General features: G+C 31.1%; 1 protein-coding gene across 3 annotated transcripts in view; it reads right to left on the bottom strand.

Moving 5' to 3' along the window:
- LOC126859157 (uncharacterized protein CG3556) overlaps positions 1-13,221 on the bottom strand; it is a 61,353-nt gene that overhangs the window by 39,732 nt on the left and 8,400 nt on the right. Inside the window, exon 1 of one of the 3 annotated variants that reach the window (XM_050610191.1) lies at positions 6,116-6,456. The exons of 1 other annotated variant lie outside the window; for it this stretch is intronic. The gene's annotated coding sequence lies outside the window, so the exon portion shown is untranslated. Of the gene's footprint in view, position 1; positions 292-6,115; positions 6,457-13,221 lie in introns of those variants that run through there. One more of the 3 variants, XM_050610192.1, reaches the window with a different exon arrangement.

The following is a 13,221-nucleotide window of genomic DNA, read 5'->3' as shown; positions in this document are numbered from 1 at the left end:
CACATTCGTTCATATTTTCTCTCTCACGCATTCCCTAGCCTATTCTCTTGAACCCTGACCGGCCCAATCAGAAACTGGCATTCGATGGTCGATTGATATTGGTCAATTATGCGTAGGTTTATTCGATCACCCAATTTTTTCCACTTTCTCGGTTGTTCTGCTGATTCGAAAACATTCGGTCTCACACAATAAGTATAACAATACGCACGAGCTTTATCGGACACAGACTACTAGTTTCCTGATATTCGGGATTGTCTCATTTTATGATTATACTTGCGGACATTCTCACAATTAAAGATAAGTACGGTACGGTTGATTGTGACCTTATATGTACATTATTATACATATATATATATATATATATATATATATTAAAACCTATAAATACACTAAAAACAAGTAATCTATGATTGTAATTTCTTTTTTTTACGGATACAACTGATCTTGTATAGAATTCTCTTTTTTTTTCTTAGAATTTTTTTGCGATTCTCAATTTATGTTCTTACTGTAAGAATTAGCTATATGGTTAATAAAGTAAATATGGTAATAAAGTAAAATATTCATGCTTTTTTTGTCTCTAAGATATATTTAAAATTTTTTTGTGTAATCTCGTCGGTTGTGTATTTTGAAATTCTACTCATACTGACAATAAAAATTTCCTCGGTCTCTCTACAAAACATTTTATGGTCTTTCGAACCAAATTGGTGAGTGTAGTGAGATTTCATGCTTTTTTCTTTATCTGTAAAAGACATTTTTTTGTATATGTGGTTACCGCTATTCTAAAACAATACGTTAATTTTCTCTTTCTCTCACTCCGCTTTGGATTGACTCGCGCTGGCGGCTACTCATTCCTTGCACTTTTTAATAGCTTCCCCGCCTGCAATTAAAGTCTCACCAAGTAATACCTCGGCAATTTTCTTCAAGTTCGGATGCTCATTAATTCATTTTGATCGGAACTTACCTTCGTCTCAAAACAACTAGTCAAACATGATCTGCAGATCTCTATACACATGTCTCTATTTCCATTCTTGACATCGGCGTCTCACTCTGGACGAGTCAATCTGATATGAATTGATATTACACACATAGCAATAATCATCTCTCCCTGGAAGGACTTTGTTCTCGAACAGGTAGTGGCAATTCAAGAGCTTGTACCACAATAATGAATTGTTCCCGGCAAGGAAAATCTAGCAGATTGTGCAGCTCTCTATGATCCTTCTTCAATTTAACTCTCTTGGCATCATCTTTGGTGAGACAATCCTTCATAGTTGGTACAATCTTCTCAATATTAATCAAATATGGCTTCTCAATTAAATTCTATGGTGAATCTCAATGCACGGTCAAAACTCTTTTATGGCATCAATAGTGAAACAACAATGCTTCTGGGATCTTCTCTATCGTAATTCTTCATTCATTGCTTTGGATTACAACTTTTTGCCAACAGAGTTGGCACCTGTATTCTCAAAAGGAAAATATATTATTTCTATATCATTTCTGGCTACCCTACTCTCTTCTAGAAATCTGGAATCAGCACGATTATATTAAGTCGGATACTTCTCAGTATCCGCAGCATACTTCTCATCGATAAATTCAAAGAAATGCAAGTTAGCCGTCTTGCCTCGGAAATCTCACTTGTCTTAACTTATCATCTTGGATGCTCATCTGCGGAATTTCGACGGCGGAACTTAACGAAAATTAATCTTGACATATGTCTTCGCAAGACTTACTGGATCAAGTAGATCACTTAGTGATCAAGCATCAATAAGATCTTTCATTCTCCGCTGTGCACAACTCATGAGTCAGCTGCCACTGTCTCGCATTCGCTTTCTCGTCCGTTTTTCAATTTAGGGTTCATTATATAAGGACGAGAGACTAAATGTCACAAGGGCAGATTTGCAATATTTTTTTGTTTCTCAACATCGGCGATTTATCTTGAGGCAGTAACAGACTCAATGGAAGAGTTCATCACAGTATATCAGCGGCTAACGAATCTGTCAAAATCTCTTCAGTAATTGCGATATCAATTTCACTGTGGCAGATGCTACTGTTTGGCGGCTAGTCACTTACAAATTAAAGGAATTTGGAGATCTTTCTCAGCTACTGATCCATGACGGCATGAACTAACTGTTTAATCTTCCAATAGTTTCTCATTTTGGCGATAAAATGACAGATGGTCGTTAAGTCAGTCATCATCTAGGATGGATCATCGGCAAAACCAACATCATCTTTATGCCTATGAAAAACTTTTAATTTTTCTGACAATTACTTATAACTCTTCTGTCTGACAATTACTTATAACTCTTCTGTCTCTCTTTCAGACGATCCGAAAGATCTGATGGCGCTCACATAGGGACACTTTCTCATCGGCGAGGCATCATTTTAGAGTCATTTCTTTCATTTGTGCCCATCTCATAGCTATCTAATTGGCGCAGTTTATCCAGCAACAACTTCAATGCTTCTAGTCACGGTAGTCATCATCATGTCTGCAACGCTAACTTGCAAAATGAAAGTCGCATCACCCATCAATTCAAATCAAAATTCATTAAATATTTATTACAGATGAACGATTTCCATCATCAAAGTGGCTATTCGCGCGAATTTTGGCATTTCACCTCGAGGCAGATGGACATTGCAGAATTTTTACTTTCAAGATAGCTACAACAGAACTCAAGCGGCCAACCATTAAACAGATGGTCCTCTCGATATCGTCAGATCAACTTTTAATTATATCGGATCAACCATCAACTTCCCCGGATTCATCATAAGCATCATCGGATCATCAGTCGGCAATATTGTTGCTGAGGCGGGCGGAATGTTAGAAAAATTTCAATCATCATTATCAACTTCTTAGTTATTCCACTTACCCATTCGTTCGCGCTTTCTCTCTCATGCATCCGTTTCCCTAGCAAGTTCCTATTATGAGAAAATTCTCATTACCTCATTTTTCCCATTTTTTCAGGGATTCTTCTGTGGATTCAAGAACATTCGAGTTCACGTAACAAGTATAACAACACGCATGAGCTTTCTCAGACGGTGATTGCGGGTTTCTTGATTTTGTTTTGTGACTCATTTTGTGACTCATTCCGGATATTATCACAATTAAAAACAAGTAACGATGTGATTTTCTGTGACTGTGAACGTTATTGTCTCATTTTATAAAAGTGAATGCGGACATTATCGATACCTTAAAGACAAATAATCTGTGATTGATTGTTGTTCCTTTTTTTCTTTATGGACATGTAACTGATTTTATAGTCAAGTTTTTCCTTTTTTCTTAATTCTTTTTTTGCATTATTCAATTTGTGCTCTTACTGTAAGGATTCTAACTTACTGTTAGGCTAATCAATTGGTTAATATTAGTCAGTATTATATGGTTAATAGGAAAAAAGTACAATATTCACCCTTTTTTGTCTTTAAAGAAGAAGCGTTTAAAATTTCTTGCCAGTTCTTGTTCTTGCCAGTTGCATATTCTGAAATTCTATATACTCATACTGATAACTAGAATTTTTTCGGACTCTGTACAAAATATTCTACAAATCAAATAACGATTAACATTATTATATGAGAATTATAAGATGTAACAAAATTCTGTTAACTTTGTAATTTTTTATTTTCTGCAGAAATATTTCTACGACATTTTTTCACTTATACGAAGAGAAAAGTGTGTAGTATTTATGACTATAATTAGCACAATAAAATAATTATGTAGAAATTCCTATTTTTATAGTTGTTATTATTATATAGAGTGTCCGGATATTCAACCCATAAACTTTTAAAGATTTTTGGAGACATCTTAAAAATCATTATTTGCAAATGGATTTAGAATTGATAACGTAATGTTACATCATTACGACATGTCAAGAAAATCGGCGGTAAAAACTCTGAGCAAGGCAGCTTACCATGCACCTGATGTCACGAACACATGGCGTGTTGCTTGTTCAACAATTTCTTCAAACTTTTTGGATACTGAACAAAACGAGGAAAAATATATCGAGAGATTAGACATTGCAGAAAGCCCATAAGGATCATATTTCTATCTTCCGACATTGACTTACAGGGTATAATTGATCATTGTCATTTAGTTGCAGTATTTTTCGGACAAGCAACGTGCCATGCGCTGTCTTAAGCGGTTGTGATATCATGGCAGGCTGTCTTGCTCAGAGTTTTGCTAATTTTCTAATGTTGTGGCGATGTAACAATGCATTTTCGATCCTAGCTCCATTTGCAAAAAATGATTCTTAGGCTGCCCCCGACAATCTCTGAAAGTCGGTTGAATACCCGGACAACCTGTAATATAATATTGGTAATAATAAATTTATATGCACATAGTTCTCTGTATATAATATTAATAATAATAACTTTATACGCACATAATTCTTTGCTTCTATGTTAACTGCTATATAAAAATTCTGCTAAAAATTATAATCACAATAAAAAATCTCAAAGGTAAAAAAAGTACGCCAAGTACATAAAAAATATTCCGTGTACACAACAGAAAGTTGAAAAGATACTTATCTCTGAAAAATAACTAATAAAAAAATTTTTCTCTAAAAAATAAAAAAATTAAATTAAATCAATAATTAACTGGCCAAGTATTTATAAGTAATTCAGTTTGTAAAGATTTGTAATTTAAAATAGTAAATATCATAAAATTTTTATAGAAATGTTTTAGACAGATTTTCTCCTTAAAATTAAATTTTTTATTAAATTTAATTTTTATTAACAGAATGATTTCCGAAATAAGTTCAATTTTGAATAGTATTTCACAAATTACATTACTTTAGAGTTTATTAAAGATGTTACGTACTACAATATCAAATAATTTGTTAATGTTAAGTGCAATTAAAATTCTTTTAATTTACAAAATATATCTTACAGGATGTATAATTTGAAAAAAAAAATTTTCATAAACTCTAAGTCGGGGCGCGCGTATAAAACAAACTTACAAAGCAAAATATAAAAACTTGGTGTGCCCGTCGTAAACATGGAACTAGATTTGTGTTGTCTATACAATATTGCATGTGATATGAAAATTATTTGCATATTATATCATATATTTATTTATATAATTATATATATTTTATAAAATATATTTTGCAAATCAAAAGAATTTTAATATAATTATATATTTTTTATAAGATATATTTTGCAAATCAAAGAAATTCTAATATAATTATATATATTTTATTAGATATATTTTGCAAATCAAAGGAATCCTAATTGCACTAATAATGATAAATGATGCAAGTAATTTTTACATAATATGAAATATTGTACAACACGAATTAATTGTATATGTTTTTGACCCGGGCACGCCAAGTGCGTTAAAGTTAAAACTTCAAGCTTTAAAATGCTTTTTTAATTTTGTGTACGATGATTTTTCGTCGAGTTTCAACGATTTGAAAATAGCTCCATTTTTAGGATATAAAAAGTGTTCCTTATGTTTTTAGTAGTATATTCTAATGCAATCTGGGCACGTCAAATTTTTATACTTTGCTTCGGTATAAGTGTTTTATGCGACTTAGAGTTTACGAAAAATTGTTTTTCAAATTATACATCTTATAAGATATACTTTGCAAATTAAAGAAATTCTAAACGCAAAACAATAGCGCTGTATACATCGCATAGTGACATATGATTTTGTTTATATATTTTGCAGTATGTTAGTACGTAGTAGTGAAGTATACATGTACACTCTCCTTCCCCCCCCTCTCTCTCTCCCCCCCTCCTTTCTCCCACTTTTTGTTACAAAATATATCAAAATAAATAAAAAAAAAATTAAAGAATATAAAAATATAATATTAAATATATTGCATATATAAAATATATCAAATCTATTCGGTTGTACATTTAACATTTTTCATATAGAACAGAACTACGGCGTTCAAAAGCCGCGCATCTGATTCATCGATGATTTCTTTTTGATAATAATGGGGAGCATGGCGTGAATTACGCGTACACTTAGCCTGTGCAGCAATCAATAATATCGAACCAAGTGACATCGCGTCATCGTGGCTATTGACGAATCTATCATTTCACTTGATGAAATGGTTTAACAAAGGGACTAGCATGGGCATAGCGCGCACACATGCACGGACACGATACCTCTACTCACGACATAAATCGTGCGTCTGTAGGCGGTTATATTATACCGGAACAAGTGGAATACACGACACACAAGGAACGCCGAGCGTCGGTGCGCTCATATCGGAACACAGTCTCGTAGCACGCGATATTACGTACGATCGATATCACAGCGCCTGCCATCTTCACACACACACAATATATCTCTCCTTCCCCTTTTCCTTTCTTTCCCTCTTACTCCTATTTTTGTCATCCCTTTCCTTCTTTTTCTCTCTATTACTGCTACTCTTTTCTGTTCTGACACTTCTACTTTTTTATCCGCGATGTATTTTCGAAATCGGTATCATCTCGTCTCTATCGAATCACTACGTGCAAAACTTAAGGAATATACAAGATGTCCCATAATTCGCGGATCATCTCTCGTGTGCATATAAAGCATGTTAAACTGGATAGAAATATCATCTACCGTTTTGCGATTTTCACAACAATTAATAAGAAATTAATTAAAAAGGATAGAGCAATGCGCACCTGAAAGATTAATGAGCTTTTTTTTCAAATTACATTTTTTAGGTAATATCTCAGGTAGAGACATTTTTTAATAAAATTTTAATTTGAGGTTTAGTTACAAAGATATATACAGGGTGTCCGGAGTAAATCGCATCACCCGTTATGTGCAGATAGAGTAGGTAAAACTGAGAAGAGAAGTCCTATACCATTTTTTTTATAACGCTTAATAAAAGAATTATTGACTGAAATTTGGTCTATCATCACCGATCTTTAGCCGGGCGCACGTCAGTGAGCCGCGCGCCTGATAGTGTACGTGAGCGCTTAGTTATGCAGTGGCGCACGATTAACAGGCGCGCGACTCACTGACGTGCATTCAGCTAAAAATCGATGATAATAGGCCAGACTTCACTCAATAATAACTCTTTTATTAAGCTTTCATATATATACATATATATATATATATATATATATATATATATATATATATATATATATATATATACAGGATCCGGCGTCAATCGCATCACCTGTCGTGTGCAGGTAGAGCACGCAAAACTGAAGAGAAAAGTTCTGTATCATTTTTTTTCTATAACGCTTAGTAAAAGAGTTGAGTGAATTCTGGCCTATCATCGTCGATCTTCAGGCAGGCGCACGATGAGTCGTCGTAACAACTGAGCGCTCGCACACACTACCAGGCGCGCGGCTCACCGACCGTGCGTCCAGCTAAAGATCGGCGATGATAGGCCAGACTTCATTCAATAATAACTCTTTTATTAAGCGTTATAGAAAAAAATGGTACAGGACTTTTCTCCTCAGTTTTGTTTACTCTACCTGCATACGATGAGTGATGCGATTGACACTGGACATTGTATATACAGATACATATATGTGTATATATATACACACACACACACACACACACACACACACACACACACACACGCATGCACGGCGCACGCACGCACGCTCGCACGCACGCTCGCACGGCGCACGCACGCACGCTCGCACGCACGCTCGCACGCACACACGCACACACACATGCGCACATCCCACACACACACATACGTGTGTGCGTGTATGTAGTGATGCATGTATATATATATATATATATATATATATATATATATATATATATGATAAACAAAAAATGGAAACTTGCAAAAAATACTGATTTTTTTCGATATTAATTTTAACTCGATTTTAACAATTGGTCAAAGAATCTGCTCAAAACAAAAATGACATCTAATAATTTTGGAACACTTTATATATTGTTATTATCGACTATATTCTCTGAAATGCAGTCATTCTAATACAAGGCAGTTAAAATAAAATTACGCGTCAATCCTTTATAACTTTTTCGCACTATGATTACAACATATTATTTTCAAAGTATTGATCGATTTTTATGTAAAAACTATTTTTATGTTGTTTTTGATCAATTTCTCGATATAATTATCCATAATTAATTATGTAGAAAAATTTCACCTGCAAAAAAATTGACGTTTCTCAAAATAAAGTAATGATATTTTGGAATAGTTTTGTTCTTAGAATAGAAAATAGAGAATAATATAGGTAATATGCATAATTCCACAATACACAATAATTAGAAAAAATACCAATGAATAACTGCCAGATTGATGGAGATAATAGTTAATTCGGCAGTTATATTAAAAGCTACAATTATTCTACTATTATTATCTATATTATTATATTTTACTGTTTTTATTTTTACTATTGTTATTATTATTATTATTATTATTATTGTTATTATTGTTGTTGTTATTATTATTGTTGTTATTATTATTGTTGATATTACTATTGTTCTTATTATTATTATTGTTATTGTTGTTGTTGTTATTATTGTTGTTGTTATTCTTATTATTGTTATTATTATTGTTATTATTAGTATTGTTAAAATTAAAATTAAGCTTGTGTTATAAATAATAATAAATAAACCAACAAGGCCTGTAACGAGCGTTGTACAATTAATTTAATAATCGTTCTTTATTTAAATTATAATATTATATTGACTTTCTGTCGGGACGTTTCGGCACTTACTGGTGCTTCCTCAGCCGCTGATGATTTTAAATAAATCGATTTTAAATAATCAGATTTATTTCTATTGCTTGTACAATGGTGTTAATTTAATGCTATTTTGTTTTTTTATCGCATGTTGTTTGAATATGCTGTGATTGTGTGCATCATTATGTCACTCACTTGATAAATGTTGTTGTAGTAGTGGTTTAATGTGTCTTTCGTTTATTCTTAGTATCGCCGAACTATAATAAGTTAATGTTATTGACTAACATCAATAATACAGACGCAATAAAATCCTTTATTATATAATAACCATATTTCACTTACATATTATTCGTTAGCCGCGTTAAAACAACAAATATTTGTTTGTTAACTAAAAATTTGTCACCGTTAAAACGCTTGTATTAATAAATGCTAATAAATAATAACTTGTTAACTGATTTTTGTCACAATTATGTAACGTTCACATCACAATGCTAAGTCAGGAACGAAAATTTATTATCTAGTAAAACGGTTCTTAACAATTAATGACGGTACAATGTGCTTCATCCTTTAAATATAGATAACAGAAAGATCAAAAGAATAACAATAATATTTTGATTATTATTTTATTTTTTACCAAGGGATCCGAGTAACGGAAAGTATGCTTTGTCAAGAAGTTTGATGCCTTCTATCGTAATACATGTTTTTATTGTTTGATACAAATTGTTTCTGCAACTAATTTTTTTGATAATTGGTTTCCCGATCCAAAATTGATACTTTGTTCCAATTTATATTATGATTTTTATCTAATATATGTTGGGTGATTACCGAATGTTTAGATGAGTAATTAGTAAATGAGTAATATATGTTGGGTGATACCGAATGTTTAGATGAGTAATTTAAGAATGTTTAGATGAGTAATTTAAGAATGTTTCTATGTTCTTGTATTCTAGTTTTTAATTGTCTCTTGGTTTATGGCCGATACATAATGCTGTATAATCATTACATTCAATTTTAGATATAACACTATTGTTTTGTTCTGACGGTGTATTGTCTTTTTCTGCTTTGATGAATCTATCTAATCTATTGAAACATTTGTACCCTGTTACAAACTTAGAACCTCGGACATGCACACTTGTTCGGATAAATTTTTATAAGGAACTGCTATAAATTTTCAGTCTTTGTTTTGTGTACTATTTGAAGTTATGTTATTTTTTCGGAATTTCCTATTAATTAGTTTTTTATTCTTTTTTGTACATGTTTGAAAATAAAGGGGAAAATTAATAGGAAATAATTTCCTATTAATTAGTTTTTTATTCTTTTTTGTACATATTTGAAAATAAAGGAGAATGGGTGATCATTTTCTATAAGTGTGTTAATAACTATTGTGACTTGTTTTTGTGTGGAACATGGGGTGAGATAAGAGCATGGCCCTATCAATAAGTACATATAATAATAATGCCAATTTTGTGGCATATGGGGTGATTAGAATAAAACTAAAATAAATACTTGTTCGATTGGATTTGTTTTTAGCGCCAATCAGTTATTATGGTATTGTTTATTATTTTTATTTTTATACTCAGAAAGCTTATTGACCGGTCCATCTCTCACTCATGCGTGAACTGAATTCTTTCGTGATACGAATTAAAAATTGTTGTGATGTTCTGAACGAAATTCTTAGGCATTGCTAATAGTATATCGTCTACGTATCTGTAATAGAATGGGAGTGTAATTTCAAGTTTGTGTAATGCTTTATTCTCGATATCTTGCAACACTATGTTGGGCACGATTGGGGACAATGTTGAACCCATAAGGGTACCAAATGTTTGTTTATAAATAATATTGTCAAATGTAAAATATGTCGATGTCAGTACGAATTTAATAAGATTTAAAAACAAATCTTTCGGTATATTTGTGGATTTTTTTATGTAAGACCATCTGTTATGTATGCTCTAGTGCATATCTATGGGAATATTAATAAACAGTGATACCACGTCTAGAGACATCAATACGATCGATTTAATTTTTGATTTGAAATGATGGTGGAAAATTGAAAGCTATTTTCAATGTGACTGCGTGCACGTGGTAAACTGCTTATTAATATGTCATGTAAGAAATTAGCGAGTGAATATAGAACTGTTCAGAGACGAGACTATGGCACGTAAAAGGAATCCTTGTTTGTAGATTTTAGATACACTATATGCTTTAGGCAATAATTTGTTGCTGGATCTTAATAAGTAGTATTGTTTTTTAGTTATATGGTTGTTGTCTAACAGATGTTTCAGTACATTGTTAAGGTCTGTTTCAATTTTTTTGGAACAATTATTTTTATGACGGAATATATATTAATATCGTTCAATATTGATTGCATATTTGTTACATAATTGTTTTTGTCTAGCGTTACGATTTTTTTTTATCTGCACGTATAAAAATTATTTCTGGATGTTTTTTTTTAAAATTTATTATTGATTTTTGTCTTTCTAATAGGATGTTGTCTATGGGAAATAATTGAAGGGGTTTTTTGTTAAATTTGTAGAGCTGTGGTGTTATTAGATTTCTGATTGTCAATTTTGTGGAGATCAACTTTTAGTAAATTACATTCAATATCTTTGATAAATTCATAGATCCAATTGTTCTTGTTTTTTGTGAACAGGAAGGAAAACCGGCTAATTGTAATAATGTGGAAATCTCATGAGATATATTTTGTTGTGATATATTAATAAATCATTTTTGGTTTGTTTTAGATAATGGATTGGTACTGGTCGAAGAAAACATGGATGGATAGGTGGATATATGTGATATTGTCAGAGTTCCTTATTGTCGGTTTTTTTAAAGAATGTCTTTCGGTTGTATTGTTGAGTTGTGTGTGATAATATTCTATGAGATGTATTTTATTTATTGTACCATTTTCAAATTTTTGTTTTATCAGGAGATTTTTTAGCGTGTGATAAAATTGAATCGGTGAAAGCAATTATTAAAGGAAATGCAATGATAATTTTTTATTGTTTGCCATGTCTACGATGGTAAGATAAAATATAAGTAATTGGAAAATTTTATTAATTCACAATTCATTTTATTAATTCATTTTAAAGTATTGTATTCGTTATTTGAGTTTTCTATTTTTATGATTTTTTGATGATAACTTTCCTCTCTTCTCAACTTTTTGGGAAGAACGTGAGTTAAAAAGATTAATATTTTTAATTCTTTTATTAAATAAATGTTTTGGAATGACATTGTTCTGTAAAATATATACGTGAGTGCAATTTCACGACTTTGTAATTTCTATCTATCCATATTTTTATCTATCTATATTGTTATAATATTGATGCTGTATCTTATTATTATCACAAAAGAAGGTAATAATATATCTCATCCCTAATTTGTTTTTAGACTATAAATCAATAAAATATGATTATTTAAATAATTTATAAAAATATATTATTACAAACTTTATTTTGTCCGTGACAAGATTTTGTATTTAAAAAGGAATAAAATTCCAATTATGATAAAAAAAAATTTATTTGAAACACTTTAAAAATATTAATCATAAGAAATATGTGGATAATATGGCACCCAAGATCGTATTAAATATATGTATAAAAAGAAAAAATGGAAACAAAAATAACATTTAGCTACAAAAATCACATATAATGCTCGTTTTCTATATCAGCACATTCATTTTGTGCCCATATATCACAATTTAGACATCGTATCCAAATCTCACCTCTTCAGTCATTAGAGAAATGTACTTCACAATAATTAATAAGCCATTTGTCTAGCATTCATATGTTTTAGTTATAGTAACTGTGTTTTATAAACAACAAATATTCAAATAATTTTCTAAAAATGGTGATAACACAGGCTTTCTAATAAAGCTTTCCAGTTGTACAAAATGATTTTTGTACAACTAAATTTGATGGAATTTCAGAAAGACAAGCTTTCTTAATGTCGTTCGTGAAACAGAAAATGTTTTACAACTACCTTTTTGAACCCTATAGTTTTACTGCGTAATGCTTCCGCAGTCTTTCATTTGCTTTGTATTCTATGATTTTCGCTTTTTTTTGGCTTTGATGAAATGTTCATTTGAGGCATCTTTAAAATGAAGAAAGTTATTAACACAAAATTGAAATCTGAAAACATTTTTTAAAAATAAAAAGTATAATTTCTACATTTAATATGACCTCCAGGGACCATAATACCTGCAATCAAAGAAGGTCATTTTAAATACATTAGCATATTTTTAACAATATATCAAGAAAAAAAGACAAAAATAAAAAAAATGTATTTACTTTTCGAATGTCGAAGTACACTTGCTACTACTTTCACTTATCATAAGAGATTCATTTTCAACTCACTTAAAAAAAAAATAAAAGAAACTACAGGTCAACGAAAAAATTTAATTTTTCATGTGCACTTAAAGATGTTATATCAAGTTAACAGTGTGCAGTAGCGTCTATCTATTACATAAAATGTTCCATGACTAGTAACCTTTTCAATATATAGCCGGAATATTAGATGACGAATTTTAGACGCTTACAATACATGAAATACACTGAGCTACGGGGGTCAATTTATCTGCAGAGGCCATATCATCTTTTCCTCTATTGTTAT

Source organism: Cataglyphis hispanica, chromosome 2 (genome assembly GCF_021464435.1).
Source record: "Cataglyphis hispanica isolate Lineage 1 chromosome 2, ULB_Chis1_1.0, whole genome shotgun sequence".
In the NCBI taxonomy this organism is placed as follows: domain Eukaryota; kingdom Metazoa; phylum Arthropoda; class Insecta; order Hymenoptera; family Formicidae; genus Cataglyphis; species Cataglyphis hispanica.
Note: the sequence above shows the minus strand (reverse complement) of the source record. Positions and strands in the feature narration are given on the sequence as shown.